A 26,808-nucleotide genomic window follows, 5' to 3' on the forward strand; every position below is an offset into this window, starting at 1 on the left:
AGCAAGGAGAGTAAGGGCAGAGGGGACATTTCACTGGCATCAATGAGAGGTTCCCCTAGCTCAACTAATGCTAATTGCCACATGGGGGAAATTTTAGAGATTGCAGCTGGAGAGGGAAAGTTTGAACATGCCCTCCCCATGTGCTATTTTGCTGGTCACAATTACCCTATTAGCATAATGTGTAGTTAGGCCCTCTGATGCCCTAAGGGTCAGAGTGTGAGAGCTTATGAAGAGGCTGTGCTAATTCCTCTATTCCATCACTGTGTAATGTATTTAAGCTGGAGGTCTGCCAATGCCACAACCCAAATCTTTCCAGGATGTAAAATGCATCTCTCTCACATACACACCACCATATTGATTAGTGCTTATTTAAAAAGGAATATGGTCGTTTTTAAAATGTAGATTTATTTAACATGTTAAGTGATCTGAGCATTAGAAGTGAGAGGCACTATAGATGTAAATTTCAAAATGTACAGAATAAAAGGCCAAAGATGAACACACATTGTTCTTTTCTCATGTCTGTTCAAAGGCAGCACATAGCAACTAGAATTAAAGACCCCTGGGATTGTTATCTCAGATGAAATACTGCAGTTTCAAATTATTAAATTAGAGTGACAAGCTAACAAAATGCTGTTTTTAAAATAATTTGCATTTGATAAGATTCCTCTTCAATTCATTTGGGAAGAAGAATTTGATCAACTATAGCCTATAGCAGCCTACTTAAAAAAAAAATCCCAAGAACTGCCTTGTACTATAATTTGTACACTTTTAGATATTATTTTAAGAGTAATTTTAGATATTATTTTAAGAGTGAGAGTAATTAGAACTTATTTAGGAATTATATTTCAAGTGGGAGTTAGAATAAGTTTTAATTTAAAAGGAACTTTGCAAGATGAAACTGACCACCAAGTAAAGTGGTAATTTCTCACAGAGTCCATTTTATCATGTTTTCCTTTATCAGCCAAGAATCTCTGCTTCATGTGCCTCCTTATAAGAAACGGGTCAGGAAGGTGCCCTTATCTCAGACCTCCTGCTTGCCCCATCCCCTGTAAGCCATAGGATTTTGGAGAACCTGCCACTGCCAGAAATGTAACCTTGCAAACATTTAAGCCTGAGCTTCCTGTTCTTCCTCCTTAGCTGTCCTCTCCCCGATGATCTGTTCACACTCCAGCACTTTGCCAGATCATGGTCCCAGTCCTATGCTGTATATGCAGGCTAGCCATGCACATAAAAATAGGAGTGTGTGGGATGTTAGGGGAGGGATAATATCTCTGGTGGGGGACATGTGTGCTACTTCTGGGGTTGTTTGCTTCCTTTGGTCCCCACCCTGCATCCAGCTCCCACTTGTGGCTCCTAGAAGCTGTCATCATGCAACAGTGGCCACACTCCAGGAACTACTATGACTAGCCAACATAAGCAGGTAAGGTAGCTGATGGGTCTCAAATCCTTGGTGAGTTAGGGACTTCCCCTGCATGTAAAGATAGGCACCAGCAAATTGAGCGAAAAAGACCAATAGTGGGTCCAATGATCAAGAAGGTAATTACTGAAAGTGCTGTAGAGGAGGAAATTCATACTCACTGTCTTGCAGGACATCTTCAGAAGAAGAAAAGGTTAAGAAGTCAACCCTACACAAATCTGAAGTGGAGTCCCTAAGACAGTTGGATGGCATCTTGCATGCCTCCTTCCAGCAACTCCTGCAGCCAAGATGGTGCCAAACGTATTGTTCTGCTTTCCTTTGGACCTTATCAACGAGGCTGAGAGGGCGGTCTTGGCATCTGAGCAGCCCAGACCTCCATACACACTGCCTAGGCTTGCACCCTGGAGAGGTCACTTTGGCCCTGCTAACACAGCAAAAGCAATGCGGGAGGCAGCATTTATGAGTTACCAGCCTCCTCAGCCACAGCAGGTGCTGTGTTTCTTCAGCAGTTTGACTTCACCCCCGAGGCACAGTCCATTGTCTGTCAAGACAGATCCCAACAACAACATAACAACCTAGTGACCAGTACACTGAATATCTTTGGTTCAATGTGATGACTATTGGCAAAACATTGCTCTTCTACCTTTATCATCCATGTATAAAATGCCCATTGCATTTCACTCCTCATCTGGATTCTTCTGGATATCAGATTTTAGAGAAAATGCAAGGTGAACACAGGCATAACCTCTTCCTTTTAATAAAGTAAGCAGGGCATGCAATGTGTTATCTGGGCCAATATTTTAGCCTTTATTCATTGTATGCCTCATTTTAATCAGAGCTTTCATCAAAAATGAATGGATGACTTGGGTGATCTCCTGTGCACCAAATACTATGGGATACACAAAAAAAGCTCACACAATTTCACATTCATTATCCTGAATGACTGCATCTGTTCAAAAGAGACTTATGAGATGAATAGCGAGTTAATCACTGTGGTTATGTCACTTGCTAGCCAAACATTATAAACCAGTTCCACAGCTGGTATACATCAACATAGTTTTACTGAAATCAATAAAGCTGTTCTTTTCTACACCTGTGCAGGATCCGCTCTCATACAGGGAAGTGCTTTCTCATTGTTAAATGCCTGAATAGTTAATGTTAATAAGAAGAGTCACAAACAGCTGTGGTAGGTAGTTCCGAAAATAGCTGTCAGATGATTAACAGGCCAACATAGCATAAAATGCTGGCACTGCTTTAATGGGGAAGTGCAGACAGAAATGTGACGATACAGAGCTATCCTATGTGATTATACAGAGAAATCAATTATATGAGGTCAGAGCTAACTGCCTGTTAAACTGTCATGTGCCAGATACATTTGTCCAAATGTCACACTGTTTGATCCCCCAACACCATCTGAATTTCTTACAAACTAAAAAGTTTTCTTTCTTCCTCTTTCATGACACACACATGAAACAAAAAAAAAGTCTTGCTTGCAACCAGAGGAGTTGAATTAGGAGCTCCTAGTTTGGAACTAAGAACTCAACTTAAGGAGCAAGCGATCTACAGCAACTGCGAAGAACTCTCTTCAAGCCAGCCTGTTCTGGTAACATCAATATTTGTGGCAGCTCACCATTAAAGTGGCAGGTTGGGGGACAGTGCAGTGGACAAAAAATTAAAATGCTATCTAGGCAGTTAGGTCTTGCCGGATCAGGATACTTTCTCAGTATTATGTCCTATAGGCTCCAGATTAATTCTTGTGCAATCTCCAGAACCCACCATAGTAGAATATAGGTAGTGAAGGATAAAGCATATAACACAAAACCAGAAATATTTACTGCCAGTTCTGGAACTAATATAGAACATTTCTTAAAGGAAGGATTTTTCATAAGAAGAGCCCACCGGATCAGACCAATGGCCCATCTAGACCAGTATCCTGTTCTCATAGTCGTCTATGCCAGTGGGAAACCTACAAACAGGATCCTAGTACAAGAGCACTCTCCTCTCCTGAAGTTTCAAACAACTGGCCTTAAGATGGCCTCCACCCACATCAAACAACCATATGAAACTAACAACTGAGGTAATCCCTCATACATGATTATTATTTTTTTAAAGAAAAAGCAGTTAACTGTTAGTTTTACTCCATTTGTTACAGCGAAGATAATATTCCAACAGGTGGATTTCTCTCACATAAGGTACCAATGTATTTTCCCTCAAATCAAAAATCAGCTTTAAAGGAGGGTTTTACCTCAGGGATAGGAAGAGATGGATGGGTTAAACACCTGCTGCAATTCCCATCAACTTTCCTGCTGATGATACCTGCTTTTTAAACAAAACAAAACCTGCACCATAACTGCAAAGAAACACAAGCTAATTTTTGTTTGACTCTGAAGTAGCCCTCAAATTTGAGTTTAATTAAAACTTCAGGTTTTCTGCAGCATTTCCTCAATTATTTTAGATACACAAGTAAGCTGAATGAAGAAGCAAATAGTATTAAAATGTTTGAAACCAGTGTGGTATTTTTCATTTGTTATAATGATGTTTCTATGGTTTTTCAAGTGAAGAGATAAACAAATTCATTCTGTTACCTGGATGGTCATACCTACCATTTATTTTTGCCTGTGGGCTTCCAAAGTTTACCTAGAGAAATTGGTTTTTATTTGGGCTTACTCAGCAAGATGACGGGGCTTTAAAATAATAATAAAGTGGTCTATGTTCATAATTAAATATTGGTGTTAGATTTGTATTGACAATATTTCAGTTTAAAGCCTTCAGGAAAAATCTGTTTTACTTTTAGTTCATATACACTGTCTAATGATTTAGGTGCAAACATAATCATCTACCCAGGCCATGCATTGTAAGAAACAACAAAAACAAGGTTTTGCAATTCCATGGAAATTCATGCTTTGGAGTAGGCATATTATAGCTGCAATAGCTCAGTTGTTGGAGCCTGCGACTTTTAATCTCAGGGTCATAAGTTTGAGCCCCACATTGGGAGGGATTCCATGGGGTTGGACTAGATGACCCTCGTGGTCCCTTCCAACTCCACAGTTCTGTGATTTTATGATTCTGTATGCCACCTGACTCATTTCCTCATGCAGGGAAGTTTCATAGTTCATGATATTGGTCAGCTGTTTGATCTGATTTTAGTGTTAGCTAGGCTTGCCATAAAGCAGAGGATGGTAGACACCTCAAGCATTGGATTTGAGCCCTGGAGCCCTGGGGCCTTATAAGCCATCATAAGCCAGCCTGCTGCTTAAAAATGCAATGGAAGATGCTTAACAACTTTTGTGTCTGGATTTTCACTTTTTGAAATATGGCAACCCTCTCATAGTGCTTTACATGTATAGTGTGAATGTGGCTCTTATGAAGCTGTCAAGGTATCAGTAGTTGTCTTGCAAGGTTCTCCTGAACTCTGACTGCCTACAAATGCTTCACGCTGCTACTAATCCTTCAGTTAAAATCACTGGGGAGGAACAAAATCTCTACAATATAGGCATTTCTGACTCCCATCTCTTCCCACTGCCCACCCCTGATTCTGTTCTGTTCCTGCATTGATTTGTGACTTTTTCTTTTTTGTTCCTAAAACAATCATTACAAAGGACACATTTATAAAACCTATTTTAAAAAGTGTGTGTGTGTGGTGTGTATATATTTGTGTTTCCGCTCAAATACATATTTTGCTATATTTAAACTCCAAAGAGCTTGCAACATTTGGAGAAGTGTGATATCTGGTGGATAGCTAAATTCTAACTACGTATTAATTTGAAAGATAAAAACCATGCCATTCTGAACAGGAATGAACAAAGAGTTAGGCTACAATCCTAACCTCTCTCCCAGTTGGGCTGTATGGAGTGGCAGGTTCACCAGGTCTGAAAGTGGTTAGGCAGGCCGATGGCTATGCCTGCCTCAACCTCACACAGTAATCAGGCTTGATCCAATGAATCAAGCTCAAGATCGAACAGTTCTTGGGGCAGTTCAGCCTTACACCTTCCCTGATTCAGGAATGCCTTGTTTCTGCAGTTGGTGGGTCTCCTGCCTGCTGGCACAGTTGGTGGGGAGAGGGGGAAGGTTAATGATAATGGGAGACCAGCTTAGGATGGGCAACTAAGCACAGGGACAACCACAGTCATTCCAACCCCAGCCTCTGCCCAGCATAAGATGAGCTTTGTTTGCTCTTTAAATTGCTCAAGCAGTCCTACCACAAAGGATCATCTTACAAAAACATAATTTGCTGCCAGTTCTCCCCTATGCAATTTTACCTTAGATATTTTGCACAATTGGGAGTCATTGTGGCTGGCACTAGAAAGCTATTTTGACATCCTAGGGTCTAGGAGGCTTGCAAGTGGGGGGGGGAGTGTAAATAAATCAGATAATATTAAAGCAGCTATAAACCAGTGATTTTCTCAATAATAATATTCATCTGTATCCAATGTTCTTTTCCTTTATGATAGATTCACCATAAATTGAACAATGTACCTGTTCCTTTCTAACATTTCAAACACTTTGGGCCATAATTGTTGTTCATCTAATATAATTCGTTGGGTGTCACATACCATCTAGTCATCATCAGTTTCTCTATCATATTTTACATAAAGAGAGAAAATTATTAGCATGTTTCAAAATGTATTCCCAAGTGCCAAAAGTAATTACTCCTCCAATATCTTGTGCCCATTATATCATGTAGAATTTAACCTATTCAGAATCATATTCAACTGATGGAGTGACTCCCCTATGAGGAAAGTTATAGCATTTGAGGCTTTTTAGTTCAGAGAAAAAGGTGAGTGTGAAGACATAATAGGAATATATAGAATTATACATAGTGTAGAAGAAGTAGAAAAAGAAAGTTTTTCTCTTCTAAAAATGCTAGAAAATGGGGTCATCCAATGAAGCTGAATGGTGAGAGATTCGGGACAGGCAGAAAGAATGACTATTAGCTAAAATGTGGCAGTCATGAAGACGAAGGCTATCGATGGCCATTAAGACTGATAGGACAGAAGGTAGGGAGGAGGCCAACAGTAGGTGGTGCCAGAGCCCAAAGAGAGGCAGATCCAACTAATTCAAGCTTTGCTCCCATTCTCTTCCTTACTGAATTCTATAGTAGAACACCAAAATGGAGGAGGAGGAGCAATCTAGCAGCCAGTGCCATCTCCTGGACTGGATGTAAGTAAGAAGGCAGGCAGCTGGCTAAGGGCAGGCTGCAGTTGGTGGGCCAATGCCCCATTCACCCTAACAGAGCAGCCTCCACTGCTCATTCCCCCTCTGTCTTTGGTCTCCATCAGTCCCATTCAATGGGGACCAAGGAGTCACCGTGTCCTGCCCAGACTCTGAGGGAGGCCCATTCTGTCTCCACCAGTACTGAGCAGCATTCAGACAGTTGTTCCCTGTGGAGTTGACAGCCCATTCATACCAGCCATACACTTGTACCCTAGTAAGCTTCATGACTCTTTTTTCCCCATTTCCCCTCCTACTGAAATGGGTGGCATGGGGGTGGCAGGCCTGAAGCTACTATAAGTGTGCTTCTCTCTGTCCTGCCCTTGTCCTGTGCACAACTCCATCCCTTGTTCACTAATTGTTGTCATAACTTCTGGTGGTGGTCTGCTGGCCTATTTTTTGTGGTGTTATTTTAGCCAGCATGTCATAAGCATAGCAGGGCTTCCACCAAATTCTTTTGCCCCTCAGCTGTGCACCATCGGTATAGGATTTTATCCTAAATGTACAGGATTTTATTATTTGAATGTGACACTAAACAAGTTGAATTCTAAATTTTAAAAAATGAGCACAAGGCATATATAACATCATATGCCTTTTTTTCCTCTAGCAAGCAATCCTCTTTTTGAATTTTGCAAAAACGATTGCAGTTAAAATTGTTTAAGGCTGCAATCCTAACTCCACCGCTGAAATCAATAGTGCCTCCTTCTAAACAGACACGGTTTGGATTGTGCTGTAAGTCTCGGATAATTCAATTATGTATTTGCTGTAATTAATACTATGGAGGAATTAAGTGGCCATTCTAACACTTAATTCATTGCACGTGAATTCAGGGTGGTTGTTGAACAGTTTCATGTATTTAGCTTGTATGAATTTCAGCCAAAGCTTACAAGACTGAAAATTCTCCTGTTGGTTGAAATTGCTGTCATAAATGAGTACTGTGGGGGGAAATTTACAGATATGCCTATTTAGCTGTGTATCAGGTGGTCTTTATCATCATGCGATTAATGGGACTTCAGCTGCACACGCGCGCACACACACACACACACACACACACACACACACACACATATATATATATATATATATATATATATATATATATATATATATAAAACTAACTGTGGCTTTCACCATCCTTGGAGCTATTCAGGTATATTCTCTCATCTGTCACAGTATTCAGCTGAGAATATTCTCCAAAATAAAACACTTTCTTATTGCTGTCCTATATTAATTCCAAACCCTTTCTAGTAGTTTCAGAAGATTTGTGTTTTTAGGTTAAACAAACCCTGAAGGCATGGTAGTTGTTTGATGTAGTTTCCTTGTTTATATGTAAGTTTAATTTTTTAATGTCACTTTAAATATAGTAGTGATTCACAGTGCAGGGACACAATGATATCTAAGGTATTATATAAGTACATGATTTACTGCTTGCAAGTCTAATAAACATCTCTACATGTCAGGGCTTAGGCAGGCCTTGAAAGAGAGAGCCAATAAATTTGAAGTCCCTTTGGCAGAGGAGAAAACAGAAAGTTCAACACAATTATGGTGATCTTAGACATTGATTCAAGGAGCAAGTCAGATCTCCCACATGGCTCTTATAGAGTCATTGGCTAGGTAAGCGTAGCAAAGAAGATTCAGTTGTCTGTGCATTATTATAAAGGCCATTCCTGTTGTTTAATTGGTCTCTTAGTACACTTGTTCTCACAGGACACTCTAAACTTTGTTATCATAATTATCACTGAGCACTTAGGTCAGTGTTCCCAAACTTGGGTCTCTAGTTATTATTATTTTTAATACAACTCCCATCATCTCCAGCTAGCAGTTTTCAAAGAACTGGAGGAGACCATGTGGTGGGTAAGTGGCCAGTAAAGGAGAGCAAAATGAAAAACAGAACACCCCACCCTTAGATTCACTTTTATTGGAACCTCTGGAAGATATGGTATCTAATCTTGCCACTCTTAGAGCAAGAAGGGGAGATTCAGCTCGGTTCTTAACAGCTGAGCTGCCCAACTATGGCTGTCACTGAATCACAGTCAGAAGCTGCATGCTTCTGAATACCAGTTGCTGGGAATCACAAGTCGGGACAATGGGCTGCAGAGCTCATGTCCCACCTGTGGGCTTCCTATAGGCATCTGGTTGACCATTATGAGAACAAGACGATGGGAGATGGGCTTTTGGCCTGAACCAGCTGTAGGGCTGCTCTTCTTATCGGCTGTTTGCAAATTAAGTCCTTTCAGGAAGCACTATCAGTTTCTGGACATGTGAATAAGCATTTCCACAATTGGGCAGGGGAAATTATCCCTGTCATGTGGGAGGAAAGAGACTCTGCTCAAATGTTTTTGTCTCTTGACATATGGTCCCTCTATTTATATAATCTTGCCATTCACACACACACACACCCCCCTAAGATGAGGCTATGACTTGATTTTTCAGAAATGGATTGCTAGTAAGAGCATTATTTGTTAAGTGCAATTGGTCTGTTTCCAAAGTAAACAGACAACAGTATTGATCAACTAATGTGTTTCTTTATAGAAGATTTCCTTCAACCGTCAAGAAGAATCACACTGGAACGGATGTGATGTCTACATTTATGGAGGCTTGTCAAAAAGTATTTCAAAGTGCAGTGAAATAGGGGAACACCAAAAAGCTGTTAAGAAGTGTTAAAAGACTACCTGACATTTAGAAAATACCTAAAGGCAGCCCTGTTTAGGGAAGTTTTTAATCTGTGTATTTTAATGTGTGTTGGAAGCCACCCAGAATGGCGGGGGGGGGGGGACCGGCCAGATGGGCGGGGTATAAATAAGTTATTATTATTATTATTATTATTATTATTATTATTATTCCTTTGGCACCACATGTACTGTACAGTTCACTATCAGATCTGTTTATCAAAACGTCATCAATCTTCAAATCTGGCCCTCTTTGAAAAAAGGCACCCCTGAACTAGACGAACTCTTGTTGATGACAAACGTCTGCCAATACAAGCCACCTCTTCCAGAGAGCTTAGGTGATATGTAGATTCTACAGTTAAACACAGAATTCTGATTCAGAATGTGATGGTGCCTCCAGTTCTTATTGGAGTGAGTTAGAATCTGATTGTGGTTGACAATTATACTCCGGAATATCTGAATGGAATATTAGTTTAGCATGAAGTGATTCCTCCATTGCAGGGGGTTGGACTAGATGGCCCTTCCGGCATAACCATTCTATAACTCTATGATTTATATTTCTCTGAAACTGCTTATGTATCATAACAGAAATCATTTTCATGACAGATCTCAAACAATCATTATAAAGCATCCCCATTGTGCTGTTCATTTCTTCGCAAATAAACATGGTTTCAAAACAGCCCAATAGCTTCATATTTTTCCTCTATGATTTTTCATTCAATCACACACACACTACTAAAAAGAGGAACTGTGTTGTGTCAAAAAGTTCTGCATCTTTTCCAACCACTATGCATCAAATAATGAAAAAAACTGTATTCAAAAATTATCAAAGGGGATAGAGAATGTTGGTGAAATCTTCATGTGTGAGTGCAGGGGGTATGTTTTGCTTACATTTCCTTTGACATGGCTGGGGCATGTTTGTGAGTGCCCTTTTATTTAACTCATCTCACCAGTGGTCTGCATTCTGCAGCCTTCCTGGGTGCCTGCAGGTTAGTTAAAGCCCATGGGAAGACATTGTGAGGTAATTCCACCCATGGGGCTATTTTCAGATCAGGAACCATAGGGAGTGGACTGCAGAGTGGTGAACAAGCGTCAAATTGAAAGGGGGGAAACGTCATTCTTGCCCACGTTGGAAACAGAGAATAATCTCAAAACCTCACACCCACAAACAAATCTAAAAAAAGAAAAAGATCTCAAATGCCCTGAGAATGAAGCAGAAAAACGGAAGCTTCTTTCACAGAGGAAGAAAATGTTCAAGAAAATAGGGGTCAGATTTTGGCACAGTAGTAGAGGAAACATCTGAAGGCAGCCCTGTTTAGGGAAGCTTTTAATGTTTAATAAATTATTGTGTTTTAATACTTCTGTTGGAAGCCGCCCAGAGTGGCTGGGGAAACCCAGCCAGTTGGGTGGGGTAATAATAATAATAATAATAATAATAATATATTATTATTATTATTATTATTATTATTATTATTATTATTATTATTATCATCAGCTTACAGCTTTGAATCAGGCAACCTGATTCTTAGCTTATGAGAAACTGAATGTATTTCTTTTCAGGTACCAGGAAGTTGTAAACAAATAGTGGCTATCCTAGTTGTTCTCTGAAGTTAATTTTTCTTTGCATTTTCCCCTGGTCTGTATCTGGTAGAATCTATTTCAGAAGGCTACCCCAGAGATGAAAGAAACAAACAAACATGATTTCTAAAAATACAACTTTCGACCAGAGCACTGTGGTGACTATCTATCACCTGGATAACTAGAGAACAGACTTTCCTCTCCTCCCCTTTTTCTCCTCCCGCTTCAGCATTGTGTGAGGTCAGAAGTTTTGCCAGGCCCCGGAGCATTTCTCATTTCAAAGAGCATCACATCTGTCTCAGATCAAGCTCGGTTTGTTCAGGTGCTTTTCATCCACATAATTATCTCATCCAAGTTTTGGGACATAAGAATAATCATAGTGCCTGCCTCTGTTTGGTGAGAACAAGATGTATAGCTGAGTATTGCCAAAGCACTGTTGTCACTGAACCAGATAGCATCTTCCTATTTCCATATCATCTTATAGCATATGTAGAAGATGAGGCCAGGCTATGATCATCTAGGGAAAGGAAGCAGCTGTACTCTTGACTGAGAGAAATGAGATGAAGCAGTTTATTTTGACACTCCCCTGACTGTTGCAGGAATCACATGTGTAACAGCATCCCAATATGATCACAAAGCTTTTCTATTTGAAGGAAGCATTTTTGTTTCCAAGCAACAGTAGATATAGGTGGTTTGAATTCACCTTTGCCAGACCTTTACTGTGCTAATGTATGGTAACTTTTCCATATGATTCCCGAACTCCTATTTCTGATTTTTAGTTATTAGTACCACCCACATGTAATTTTGTAACATCATCGCTACAAATTCTTACCTAATATGGTTTTATTGACATAATTTAATCTCATCCCATTTGTATTTTCTGAAGTGTGAGGGAGAAATACATGTTTTCTTTCTGTCTCCCTTGTGTTTGATGGTGAATAGGATATTGATTTTGACTTATGACAGGAGAAACATGCTGTCCCAACTACAAATCTCACTATCTCCAACCATTGTCTAGAGTAGCAACGGTTCCTGGGGCTAAAGAAAAAAATGTAGCCATTTTTGGACTACGTATCACCCCCCCCCAAATACATTGTGTTTATTTAAGGCAGGCATTGCCAAACTTGGCCCTCCAACTGTTTTGGGACTACAATTCCCATCATCCCTAGCTAAGAGGACCAGCGGTCAGGGATGATGGAAATTGTAGTCCCAAAACAGCTGGAGGGACAAGTTTGGCAATGCCTGGTTTTGTGAACACAAAAATGCTATATTACTACATCTCCTTTGAGCTGTAGGGACACACAATGGGAATGAGTTCTGTGCTGTAAGAGTGTGCTGTAAGTGCTGTAAGAGTGCAACCAGATAACTCTCACATCTTTACGTTTCCCCCCTTCTCTGACCTCAAAGTTTTGAAGTTTCTTCACGCAAATGTTTGCCTAATAAACCTACCTTCTTTGTTTGTAAACATTAGTAAGTTAGAAAACTGCTTGTGCAGAAATGTGTCCAGATTCATTGCAGAAACAGGACACATCCCAAAATAAAATATGTAAATAGTAGAAGCCTTTCCAAAAGTGAAAAGGTTATAATGGTGTTTTCCATTTCATGGCTGCTTTGGTAGCTGCATGTTAGAGATTATCATATACGCACACATAAAGACAGACTAGGACTGTAACTCAAATAAGACATTATAATTGGTTAATCATATGAGTATTATTCAATTAGTCTGATGAATTAAATTTGAATACATTTGCATATACAGTTAGTCAATTCGGTTAAATTTGAATACATTTGCATAGGGCAAGGAGGATGCTTTCTTTGTTTTTAGATCAGGCATCCCCAAACTTTGGCCCTCCAGATTTTTGGACTACAATTCCCATCATCCCTGACCACTGGTCCTGTTAGCTAGGGATCATGGGAGTTGTAGGCCAAACCATCTGGAGGGCCGCAGTTTGCGGATGCCTGTTTTAGATCATATACAAGGGAGAAGGCTGGAACCCACTGCCTTACCCTCCTTTCTTCCTGAGACCCATCCTTCAAGAAGCACCACACAGGATCAATGGCTCCTTTAGCAGAGGCATCTATTCTGCATGGTACAGGGTGATACTTTGCAAGTGGCTTCTCTGCAAAGAAGCTGCTTGCAAAGGAGCACTGTGCTGGATTGGCACCTGCATGGAACAGCTGGGCAGGCACTGATCCGGTGTAGTCAGCGTTCTCATTTGCAATTGACTTTCCTGCAGAGAAGCTGATTTCAAAAGACCACCAAGCAAGATCAACCTGCCCTCCCCCTCCCCCCGCTCTCAGTCAGAGAGGCACAATTTCTGCTGCACCATTTAGAGGAATATGAATAGGCAATTGATATTTATTGTGGACATGCATGTTTACCTATATTTCTAATTTTATCTGGATACCAATGGTCTTCAGTTATACTGCCGGCATTCCAGGTAAGTTGAATTCCTCCGAGGTAATCTGAAATGGTATTCAGTGATGATGAAGTGGCATCTTTGCTATTAAAGGTTTAATGGCATTTACCTAGCAACCTCTTAGCAGCAGATATCTGTGATTATGCTCACTGTATTCTAATTTATACAATTAAAGGAAACCCATTTTCTCATTCCCACCTTTTTTTTTTTAGTTTCAGCGCACGGTTATGAAAAGAATGGCAACTGCGCAAATATTACAAATGAGCAGCGCATACCATTAACATATTAACAAACAGGCAGCTGAAGCAGCCCTGTACCAACTGCTGGAGACGTGAGCTGCTTGCCTGAGACAGAAACCTTTTGAATCTAATCATTTAGGGCCAAACTGAAGGCTTTATTCCCTGTGTTGCTGCCCTGGATCCCTTTGTGAGGAAGGGTGGGATAGAAATTTAATAAATAAATGGTGAAATGTATGTAATATGGAATGCAGTGTATGTGCTGAAAAAAGCAGCCCGTATCAGGCTTCTCCCTAATGTCCACATTGTGAGCTGTTTTTGACAAAACAACCCTTGTTAGAGAAAGAGGGAAGTTGTGTTGTACACTATGGAGAGCTTAACACAGGGCTAGTTCTGAAGGGCAGAAACCCCAAACCAAATAAATAAAAAAATTCGCTGCCTTTTCAGAGGCATGTCTCCTTCCCCACCCCACCCTTAATATTAGGGTCCCATTTGCACTGTTGTTGGGGTCCGTATACATTCTTAGCCTCGTTATAATGCATCAAGTGTCTGATGATTCAGTTATAACATTCTGAAATTTAAATCCTGGATGTCACTTGAAATCTGTTTCATAAAAACAAGTATTTCATTCCCAGTTCTTTAAAAAAAATTCCCACAGGTAAATGTGTTTCTGATAATTAATTATTTTCTCATGTGGTCTCATAGGCAAATCACTTCATTTCCCTTCAGCTGAAATACAAAATAAATTAAATGTAATGATTGTGTGCTTCGTGCTGCAGCATTGCAACTAAATAGAAACTGTTGTTATAAATTATTGGGGCAGAGGAGTAGAGGTTGTGCGTAAATCTATATTTTAGAAACATTAAAGGGGGAAATATGAGTGTGCCCTCTTACCGAAATTGAGAATAAATATGCAGCAATGTTGCATTCAGCATCTGTGTTTGCATTCTTTTGTATTAGCAAGCTGGGGACAGATGGCAATGGATTCATCTGTCAGTTCCTTGCTCCAATGAAGATTGCACCATATGTATTACTCAGGGTTTCTTCTCTTTCCATAGTTTTTTTTTTACCCTCAGAATCTCATTCATTATATGCTGTTGTATTGTGCTATAGTACTTTGTGTCTCTAATATGATGAGCTAGAACACACTCGAATAGATGTGGATCAAGTTAACCTATTATACTGCTCTACTGACAGTGGTCATCCTGGTTTCTACAGAGTATCAAGAGACATGGCATTGTGGCATTTTAGTGCTCTTGTGGTTCTAGACTCTTTTTAAGGCATGTCTCTTCTTTGGCTATGTTACTGCTATAACTCTAGCCAGAAATGTTTGACAATTTAGTACAGGTAAAAAAAGGTAAAGGTAAAGGACCCCTGGACGGTCAAGTCCAGTCAAAGGCAAAGCTCATTAACCCCTATAGGGAATAATGAGGGTTGCGGAAGGGCCCAGCAGAAAAGCCTGTGTGTGTGTTAAGGCAGTGTTTCTCAACCTTTTTTGGGCCAAGGCACACTTGTTCCATGAAAAAAATCACGAGGCACACCACCATTAAAAAAGTTAAAAAATTTAACTCTGTGCCACCCTATATTGACTATATAATTATGACTGTAAGAAACACTTGCCAATTGCTGTGTTGGTTGCAATCTCCTGTAATAAGGCTTCACAGGCCGCTGATTTCTCTGCCAGCACAATCCTTTACTCAGCAAGTTTCAGGTTGAGCTCATCCAGCCAGCTTCTTTAAGTTTGTCTAAAACCACCCTCCCGTGGTGGTGGCTGTTGAGAGCTGCGCTCGCCCCGCGTCGTGACCCGGCCGGCTTCCTTTCCGGCGGGTCAGTAATGATTATTGGCGGCCGCCAGGCACATGACAATGCAAATCGCCCTTCTCGTCGACGCATGTCGCGGCACACCAGCGTCTCGCGGCACACTAGTGTGCCGCGGAACAGCGGTTGAGAAACGCTGTGTTAAGGGGTGGGTCTAAAAGTAAGGGAGATAAGACGATTGGAGAGCTGAGTGTTGCTGGGGTAAATTGCATGTAACAATTTCTTTGATTGACAGGGCGAGTGCCTAAGTCTCAGCGTCTCAGCGTCTCAGCATCCACCGTCACTCTTGCTAGGTGATTGAATCTCCCTCCCTCCCACCTCCTTTTCCTTGGCAGGTTTAGAGTGATCTTGCTTTGCCCTGTGGGGCCGTCTGTATTCAGGGGCCGGTAGGAATTTTGCCATTTGGCTGATTGGCTGTTGCCATTTGGTTTTTGCCTACTGCTTAGCAATAGTCACAACTTGTTAGGTTGGCGGTTAGGCTTTGGTTGATAAATTTGGGAGGGTATCGCATGGAGGTGCATGTCCCTCAGTGATGCTCTTATAGAAGTATTCCGTTAAAGGAATCCTGGGGCTTGGGGGCTCTCGTCCTTACACCCCCGCAATGGTGCGGGGCTGGGGCCAATACAGAGCACGATCCTTGGGGAACATTTCTGGTTGGGGAGATGGCCTGGACTCAGCTATCTCCTCCACCATGGGGTGTTTACTTGACTTTCCTACCGTAGGAAAGTCAGAGCTGGTCCTGTCCCACCATGGGGCAGAAGATTGACCAAAGCCTAGGGCCAATTTAAAATTTGTAATTTAAATAGAGTTGTGGCCAAAATTATGCCAAAAACAAAACCTAAAATGATGTGTCTGTCTGAGTTATTGGGGGGGGATTTCTGGGGGCCTCGGCACGCAACTATGAGGTTGCAGTGCTCATATTGCTTTCAGGCTGAGGGAGCTGGTGTTTGTCCACAGACACCTTTCAGGGTCATGTGGCCAGCATGACTAAACTACTTCTGGCGCAATGGAACACTGTGACAGAAACCAGAGCACACGGAAACGTCAATTACCTTCCCGCTACAGTGGTACCTATTTGTCTGCTTGCACTGGCATGCTTTCGCACTGCTAGGTTGGCAGGAGCTGGGACAGAGCAATGAGAGCTCATCCTGTCACAGGGATTCAAACTGCCGGCCTTCTGATCAACAAGCCCAAGTGGCTCAGTGGTTTAGACCAGGCTTCCTCAACCTTGGCCCTCCAGATGTTTTGAGACTACAATTCCCACCATCCCTGACTACTGGTCCTGCTAGCTAGGGATCATGGGAGTTGTAGGCTGAAAACATCTGGAGGGCCAAAGTTGAGGAAGCCTGGTTTAGACCACAGTGCTGTTGGCAAACACTCTTGGGGAGACGGCGAACCCCCCAGGACCTCTGAGCGTCGCCCAGTAGGCACGTCTCTAGAATGGCATGTCCCTTCACTCCAAAGTGCCTCTCTGCGACACTTTTCTTTTTATATATATATATAATCTATTTTTATTAATTTTCCAATTAAAAACAATTATATCACATCCATTATTTCGAATTATACAAATACATATCAATCAAACCAAATGTTATGCCAAATCATCTAAAATTTTTGGGGTTCCCATGCTTCAGGAAATTGGGGATTCCTCGCAGCTGCCCACTGCCGTCTTTTTCTAAAGTCGAAATCGTCACTCAAAGTTTATAATAGTCCCGATCTTTCCCCTACAATCACAAACATGTTTTCCTCTTTCATCCGATTTTTCCCCAGCTGCTGAGATAAGTATCAAACGAGATTTCACATATGTTCTTTCTCCTGTGTGAGTTTTAATCAGTCCGGCCTCCCCATAAATCTTCTTGATCTGGAGTATCCCTGTAGCGTCGGTCTTTCAACACGGAGCAGCGCCATCTTAGAAAGCTCAAATCACTTTCGCTTTCTTCTCATAACTTTGTAGATTAACGATCTTTATGAAATTTACAGCTTTTCCAGGCAGAAGACCCAGCCATCACATTATGCATAAACTCTTGATAAATTAGTGGCTCTCCTTGCCCTATAGCTGAACTTAGCTTCAGGTCGCTGTTCAAATTCAAAGTGCGTCACACCTCATAAATCCTCCGAACGCTTTCCAGGCACTCCTTCTATCCAATTAGAGGGGGGCTTCTCTCTTCAACAGTTTTACATCTTCAAAAAATATACTCAATATCAACAGTTTATAAAATTCATTACTCACACAGATATCTTTTATTTCTCGTTTGTTCCAAACAAACAAGGACATCACGTCTGGGAAGGTATGGAGTAACTCGTAGAGTATATGAAAAAAAATAAAAAAGCTCACTTCCCTTGTCGTTCCGTCCCCATCAATCCCTCTTCCAGATAAAATACAGCCTCGACTCTTCACCCTCAGCAGCGTAAATTCCTTGGCAGTAAACAGAGCTTCTGCCCCTCCTTCTGAAGCATGTCCATGAATTTAAACCTAATTATCTTCTTTAATCATGGAGATCCCGCCATGCAGGTTAGCGTCCGGGAGTTCTGACATTCCTCATAAGTGCTTTCAGCCCAAGCCCCCCCCCACTCCTTGAACAGTCGGAGTGGGTTTGGGGGCATCGCGGGCCAGCGGCCCCTCTCCGTAACCCCCGGAGAGGTAGGGGGGTTGCCATTTACTCCCCTAGCAACCGCCAAATTCCTCATGAAGGTCGGAGGGATGGAAAAGAGGTCAGCCATTCCTGCAGGCGGAACCGGAACTCTCTGCAACACTTTTCATGTGAAAACTGCACACAAGTCTTCTAGCATCACACAACAACAAGAAGAAAAATCCGTAGATCTAAACTACCTTTTATTTACATTGTGCCCATCTGAGAGGTGCCGGAACTGAGTTCCAGTGAATTCTGGCTGAAAAAAAAGCCCTGAGTATATTCTACTTCTTTGTTTACTGATGTATTTTAATGTATTTGATGACAATTTGATTTTAAGTTGTTGTAAATCTCCCTCAGTAGTGTATTGTTTCTTGCAAACTGGTTTTGCTTCACATAGCGTGTAAGATTTAAGGAGCATTATAAAGTGGCACTATTATGTAGATTGGCTTCTTTATCTGGCATGAATCTGATGTCCAAAATAAGTGTGTACACAGTATTTTTGGAGACCACTGAATGTGAGAAAGAAAATGCCTTCTGGTATCTAAAAACTAACTTTCTGAGTAGGCTGCGTGGTGAAATGCCTTTGTTATAGCAAAAGGATTTAAAATGCCAGAAGAGCAGAACATTGGTTCATATGGAGTTTTCTTCTTCCATATGAATTGCCAAAGTGGAAGCAAACCGTTGTAATTCTTTGCACAGCTCCCACACATACACCTACACAGATGATCACTTGACTTTCAAACTAACAATAGATGTGTTTGTAAAGCTATCACCATCTGCAGAATGAAACTGCATTTTTGATGCAGAAGCATTCTTTGGTAAGGAAGGAAGCATCGAAGAATAATAATTATACTCCACCTGAAACAAAACCTCAGTAAGTGAAGAGTATGCCTTAATGGTGGTTGATTCCCCTTGGGGGCAAGAGCTGTACACTACTATGATGGTTGATACTTACGTTGTCATAAAAAATTCATTCTTAAAAATATTCTTATGAAAAAGGTTTCAAAAGCAGGCTTTGAGGCACAAATCAAAGATATGAAAATGTTACTTGAACAGATTAATTATATTGTCATGCCAGAGTGTTCTATAATTCATTTAATAACCAATTAATGGCTTCATAATCAATAAATTATAGAAATGAAATTATGTGAAGATGTTTATCTGTTTACTGCTCTTTTGACAGCCTTCTGGGTGCTGATTCCACAACTTCCTGCCCTTCCATTTGTTTGTTGGAAATCTCAAAAGAATGCTAAATTTCTTTATTGCATAGGATAGACACTGTCCTTATGCAATGTGTTCAACAAATTGGCTACCAGAAATGTGATTGCTGGCATATGATGATTCTTGAAACAATCATATTTAGATGAAAGCATCTATTGGGCAGTGGCCATAGCATCAAGATCATCAAGTGGAACCAATAAATGGTTGTATATCACCTAGAGAATGAAACTAATAATTGATTAATAGCTGCAAATGAACAACAACAACAACATACTCTCTTCCTACCCCACACTCTTCCATGCAATACATGCATGCACACATACAACCACCATATAACTTAAAATTACTGTTTCAAAGGTGAGTCTTCTCCCATAGCTGTTCACATGCATTTGTAACCCATTCAGAATTCCTATTTTCAAACAGAGATGAGGTGAAAAATAAAGTAAATGACAACACAATCCTACTTCATATACTCCCAAGTAGGTAAAAGGAAAAGGACCCCTGGACGGTTAAGTCCAGTCAAAGGCGACTATGGGGTTGCGGCGCTCATCTCGCTTTCAGACTGAAGGTGTTTGTCTACAGACAGCTTTCCAGGTCATATAGCCAGCATGATTAAACTGCTTCTGGTGCAACAGAACACTGTGACGGAAACCAGAGCGCACGCAAACACCGTTTACCTTCCCACCACAGCGGTACCTATTTACTTGCACTGGCATGCTTTCGAACTGCTAGGTTGGCAGGAGCTGGGACCGAGCAACAGGAGTTCACCCCATCATGGGGATTTGAACCACCAACCTTCTGATTGGCAAGCCAAAGAGGCTCAGTGGTTTAGACCACATTGCCACCCATGTCCCAAGTAAGTCCTACTGGGCAATGGGGGTTCCTGTCACCTCTCCAGTTTCTCTTCCTTGGCTCCATCCTCTAAATGCAGAGAGAGAGATGGCAAAGTTGGTAGCTTTTTCTATTACCACTGCTTGATCCTGTCAGGGTAGGCAGGGAGGCAGGCAGGTTGGCCAGTATCAGGTGATGCTCCTAGTGCCTCCAAAAGATGTAGGGATGGAATCACAATGTGATATCCTGACAGCAATCACCCCAAACAAGTTTATTGAGTAGTGCCAACTGGCAGTAGAAGGATGAGAAATGAGAACAGTGTTCTCCTCTTATCTCTTGCCCTTTACTTACTTATGGTACTTACTTACTTACTTATTCACTCACTCACTTACTTACTTACTTAAATAAATAAATAAATAAATAAATAAATAGAGTGGCACTGACATTAGTCATGGTGGGCCATCTCAAACTCTTGCACTTGCCCCGCCCATGTCATGTGCTTGTTTTGGGCCTGAAAAGATGTATATTGATACCTGTTTCTGTATTTTATACCCATCTACTTCCTGTGAAACAGCTTTTTTTTTTTTTTGCTTAATAACGTAACAGGTGCATATAATGATTGGAAATAGAATTTAAAAAATCTTATTACCAAGCTTCTTTGATTTGACATTTGGATAGTCCTTTTGCATTTCGTGTAAAAGTTTCTTTGGTGAAAATCAATGTTCATAAATAATATCTTAATAATGCCAGTAGACAGTATCCCTCTTGTGGTATATTAAAAATAAATTTGCTAAATTGCAAAATATGTCTCTGGTTCTCAACTAGCCAATTCAGTTTCCAATTATGTGTCCAAGCACCGACATCAAGGACAAATTTTCCAGAAGAGCAGGGACTTTTCATAACATTAAAACTATATTTCTCTCCCTCCCCTTGTATTGTTATCCATTAGATATAATCAGTGCAATTTAATAAAGATGATGCCAGTTTACTGAAAGCTCTGTGTTATTGAAGTAGTGAGCAGAAAGCAGATGCCTAAATCGAGTGAGGAAATAAAAGAATTTATATTTTTGGCTCCCACCGTTTGCTCAAAAAATGCTTAATAAAGAAGATGAAGCCATTATGTATAAATTATAGAAGGAACACTGTATCCCTTTTGTGGTAGTCTTTTATTCACCATCACCTTTCTATTAGGAAAGTTGTCCTTTTGGTAGCCAATTCACAATGATTTGAGAAAACCATCGCCATCCTCTATTCATTCCTTTCTGCCAGACTCCAAAGCTACACAAATTACCTGTGAAAGCTACCTGAAAACTACCTATCATGGTTCCTGGAACACATTGTTGTGAATTCAATTGTTGAATCACCTGTACTTATCTTAGGGAAACTGTCGCCTTTAAACGCACAATGACTTGTAAGACCTATTACTTGAAATAGAATGTCACCTGTCTATCAATGCAAAATATGCTATAGAATACAACTGCCCTGGGTGTCGCATGAAATATGGGAGAAGAATTACATAATGCCCCATACTCATTTCAAGAGGCCATGTTATTGACCATAAAACACAGAAGTATACAGAGTTTCTCTCCAGAAGATCTAAGCAGACAGGCAAGGTAAGGCATTGCTGAAGGTGATCTAGTCTCCAAGTTGTTCGTGGCTTTATATAGCATTATTTAATCTTTCCCCCAGTTTAACTCTGTTCTGTAAATCCCTCATCTATGTACACACAAACATATTCCTAGCCTAACCCCCTGGAAATCGATGGTGGAAGTTCTATATACAAAAATAAATAAATAAATGCTTATACTGCGTATAATCACAATATAGCTGATATATTAAAGCCTCAACTCAAATTCCACTGTTGAATTAACCTCAGATGCCAAAAACCAGTGTAAATAAAAATATATTGCAGTGATTTTGAAAGCTAAATTGACCTTTAAAATGAAACTATTTCCAAATGTATTTTTAACTATTTCCAAATGTATTTTTAAACAAGGTCAAAAGCCAATTCCCAAAGGGTTTGTGTCCTCTTAGTCCTTCTCCTTTCTGTTGCTGACAGTTCACCAGTCATCTTCAAGCACACAGAGAGTTACCTTCTCACTATATGTGGGAATCTGGTGACTTCTGTTTCAGTGTATTTGAAAAAGTGTGCATGCACACGAAAGCTCATACCAGTGACAAACTTAGTTGGTCTCTAAGGTGCTACTGGAAGGAATTTTTTATTTAGAGAGTTACCAGAGTTAGGATAAAGTGTTTCTGAGGATTGGGATAGATGGCGAGGCAAGCAAAATGACAACCAGAAAAAAAGACCCATTGAGAACAACTTGCCCAAGGGCCCCTGAAACACCGCAGGGGTGGAAAGAAAGAACCGTGAAAGCAATGAGCTTTAAGAAATTTTAGACATTTGTATGGGAGGGTCATTGAGAAGTGTAACAAAGTATAGGCTGGAAACTTACTGAGAGTATTTTTAAAGGTGTAGGATGGGGATAGGGAATCTGTGGACCTTCATATACAGTGGTACCTCGGGTTACAGACGCTTCAGGTTACAGACTCCACTAACCCAGAAATAGTAGCTCAGGTTAAGAACTTTGCTTCAGGATGGGAACAGAAATCGCATGATGGCAGTGCGGCGGCAGCGGGAGTCCCCATTAGCTAAAGTGGTACCTCAGGTTAAGAACAGTTTCAGGTTAAGAACGGACCTCCAGAACGAATTAAGTTCTTAACACGAGGTACCACTGTATTGTTGAACTTCCATCAGTCCCAAGCCAGTATGGCCCGCAATTAGGAATGATAGGCACCAAAGTCTAACACCATCTGGTGGGCCACAAGCTCCCTATCCTGTATTGTACTTACTGATCCAGGATCCCTGCATTGCACTTACTGTAATCATGGAGTAGAGGTTATCATTGCAGCACTGTGTAACCCTCTTTAATAGCATCAGGTTCCTGCACTCTGTAAACTGAATAGCTGGTTGAAATATCTAGGCTGCAGCTTCCGCTGTTTAAACCCAAATACAAACCCCCTTCTGTGAACTCTGTGCAATAGGTTTTGCTTTATTATTAAAATACGTGATGAATCAACTAATAATAAAACGGTCTCATAGCTCTATTACTGCAAAACAATTCATAAAATAGAATCCAGAGTCATTATTATACAGATGGGCTATGTGACATCATGCCAATGCAATTGAAAATTGCAATGAGCCATCCTCTTGGGTGCATGACAATCGCCTACAAGCATTAAAGTATGTATCAACACATCCTCCTTCATTGCTACTACAGCATTCTCCAACTGCCCATATTTTGTTTTATTTGTAGATTTTCTGTTTATTTATTTATATATTTATAGACTGCACTTTCATAGCTAAAGGCAATGTGCAAGATAAAAAACATAAAGCTACAATGAGATCAATAAACACTGATGGTGCATATCTATTAGGGCGGTTTATAAAAAAAAAACATTTTTTAAAAAAAAGTCCTGCTCCAAAAGTCTTATCTTACTACACTAGGGATTATATAGCTATATCTGAAATTTTATGCATATCAGTTTATATCTTGACCCTGCTCCACTGAATTGAAATTTCAGCCTTCATGACATAGGAAAACGACCAAGTAAACTGCTTTTTTCATGGAGGAGGGTCAAGATATTAACTGATATGCACAAACTTTCAGATACAGCTATATAATCCCTAGTGTAGTAAGATAAGACCTTTGGAGCAGGCATTTTTTTAAAAAAAGTTTTTATGAACCGCCCTAGTATCTATAAGGGACCCAGGTGGCGCTGTGGGTTAAACCACTGAGCCTAGGGCTTGCTGATCAGAAGGTCAGCGGTTCGAATCCCTGTGACGGGGTGAGCTCCCATTGCTCGGTCCAAGCTCCTGCCTACCTAGCAGTTTGAAAGCACGTCAAAATGCAAGTAGATAAATAGGAACCGCTACAGCGGGAAAGTAAACGGCGTTTCCGTGTGCTGCTCTGGTTTGCCAGAAGTGGCTTTGTCATGCTGGCCACATGACCTGGAAGCTATACGCTGGCTCCCTCGGCCAATAATGCGACATGAGCGCGCAACCCCAGAGTCGGTCACGACTGGGCCTAATGGTCAGGGGTCCCTTTACCTTTACCTAGTATCTATAGAACTGCTCCAATGGTAATCAATTCCAGTTAAGATCCAAAGGCCAGGACAATCCCCTGCCCCTTTAACCTGCAGGATTCAACCTCTTCTTTAACCTGCACTTATACTATGGGACAAACTGAATGCCGCCTGGGAAGGGGCTCCATAAGTGGGTGTCATCACTGATAATGCCCTGTCCCACATCACTACTCTGCTAACCATCCCAGCAGATGTGACTGCGAGCAGGGCGTCATAATGCCCAGGTTGGGTGGTACTGGGGGAAGAACTCCTTTAAGTGCCTGGGTCCGAAGTTTTTCAAACATGACATTGCATACTCCTGTACAAAAGACAGATCCCTACCATCTAAACAGGCAGTAACACAAACCAATCTATATACAAAGATGAATTGTGACATTTGCTGGAAAGAATTTGTGGTTAGTAATCATAGCATGCCATGTCTGTTACCCCATCACCCAGAAAACCTATTGCAATTAGATTTATTTAGATAAGTGAAAGGATTTTACTTTCAGTGGCAAAAGATTGGAATCGGGGGCAATCCTTTTTACAACAGCTTTGTCATAAATGGGAGGAGGGGGAGTCACATGTACTTGAGATCCCAAAATCGGTCCAGCGACAGCAATTTTAATAAAATCCATAAGGTGCTTCTAAGAAAGTTTGTCTTCCCATAATATTTTTCTTTCTTTCAGTAAAAATCTCTCTCTCATTGTACCTAGTGAAACATAGAGATTATGTAGCATGTCTCAAATGTCAAATGCCTGTCTATTGTCATTGTAAAGCACTTCTCTAATCACATAGATCAGATCTCTGACAGTTCTCTCCCTCTAGTTCTCCGAGTGCCCTGTAGCTCCTCCTTTTAATGGCTGTGCTTCTCTAGCTAAGATTCACCTGCCATTTCAGATAGAAATAAACCCATTTTGTAAGGTCTTACAGCTTGGCTACTTGTAATCATATTGGTCTGAACCTTGATGTACTACATCCATTTAAAAAACTAAGAAAATGTCTGGTATCTGTTAAGCTCTTTGGAGACGTGGAATTAGAAAACTGTAATAACAGGAAACCAAGATTTAGCCAATTCTTTTCCAATAATGCTATAATTTTTTAAAAGGAACTCTTTTTACAGCAACACTAAGCCCCATTTCTGTTTCTAAGAGTTGGGAAGAAGAAATATGCCAAGTTATTTATACATTCAAGTGAATAGGTCACAGTGTACCATCAGCATCGTTATAAAACCAACCTTTCTCATGCTGTGTTATGTGACTATGCATAGGAATTTACAGTGCTTCCTGTCTTAATTATAGAAATACCACAAATAGTCTGAACAACTGAAATGTGGTGCAGTAAATGATGTCTTTAATTAAGCAATGTATGTACAGTAGTTAAGTTTCACCACTATTGATTTTAGCTGCGGTGGCACTGTAAACATTTCTGTGTACTGGGGAGTCCTTGGTTAGGAGCTTTCCTTAAGCTCATATGAAAGCTGACTTTTAAATTAGGCATGTGCAAATAAGTAACTTAAATGAAATTGCAGAGGTGGGAGTCACTTCAAGACATTTTGCCATCTGAAGTGGAGCCAGAATGCCTCTGCTCTGCCACTTTGAGACAGTACTTTAGAAAGTCCTGCTGCACCATTAAAAAACAAAAAAAACCAAACCTATTTCTGCTTTCACCCATCCCTTCTGCATGGCAGTGTGGTGTTCATAAAAATTATGATAAGAAATCATAACTGGACTGGACAGCTATGTAGCATCCTTTTATGAATATTATGGAACTCATGAAGCTTTTCTGGCCAGCTGTGTCGAGTAAAAGCAGGTGATGCCGGATTTTATCCAGAGCCGTAGCTTGCGTCTTGGCTGGGTCAGTATAAAGTGGATTGGGATTTAATAATATTCTGTATATTCATATCATTGCATTTCATTTGGCCATTTACTAAAAAGTCGCTAGCCTCTGAAATAATTCCTTTACCATGTGCCTTCCTGACCTGACCAAGCATCCTGTAATCATAAAGTTAGGAGCTGGCTTTGATGCCCAGATCTCTTTGAGGTCCTGGCAACATCCTCTTGCCTTAGATAAGGTGCTAACATTCCTGAACAAAAGGCAGACTCCTGGAAGGATGTTTATTCCTAGCCTAGGATGTTATCTGCCTAATCTCCTGTCTCTTTCATATGTATGACTAGCTTTGAAGATTATGCATGTAAACAGATATGCAGCCTGAGAGAGTTTTGTTTATTGCTACTTCAGAGACTTCTTTGTTACGTAGGTATCCATGTGGAAGCTGGGTGGAAAACCATGCGGGAACTTCTGCAAAGTGATTAATTTCATTGGTTCTTTTGAATTCTGTGAGGCAAGTGCTTTGCTGGAATAAAGGAAGCATGGGCCTTCACCTCTCACTCTTCCCTCAGAGCTCTTGCTGGCAAAAGCTCTTGTGTTTCTTTCCTTTGCACTCTGCACATGAGCAGATGCAACATGGCAGAGCTGATTCAGAGTGGGAAACTGAGCCAGAAGGTTGGCTCAAAAAAGGGAAAATACACCACCCTTCTCCCCTGTGCTTGCCTGGTTACAGTGGCTTCCTGCTGGCCTCCTGCTACTTCTTTCCCACACTGGGTGGGGCAGATCCTCCCCCATCCAAAAGCCACAGGTAGGGAAGCA

Source organism: Zootoca vivipara, chromosome 4 (assembly GCF_965207765.1).
Source record: "Zootoca vivipara chromosome 4, rZooViv2.hap1.1, whole genome shotgun sequence".
Classification (NCBI taxonomy): Eukaryota; Metazoa; Chordata; class Lepidosauria; order Squamata; family Lacertidae; genus Zootoca; species Zootoca vivipara.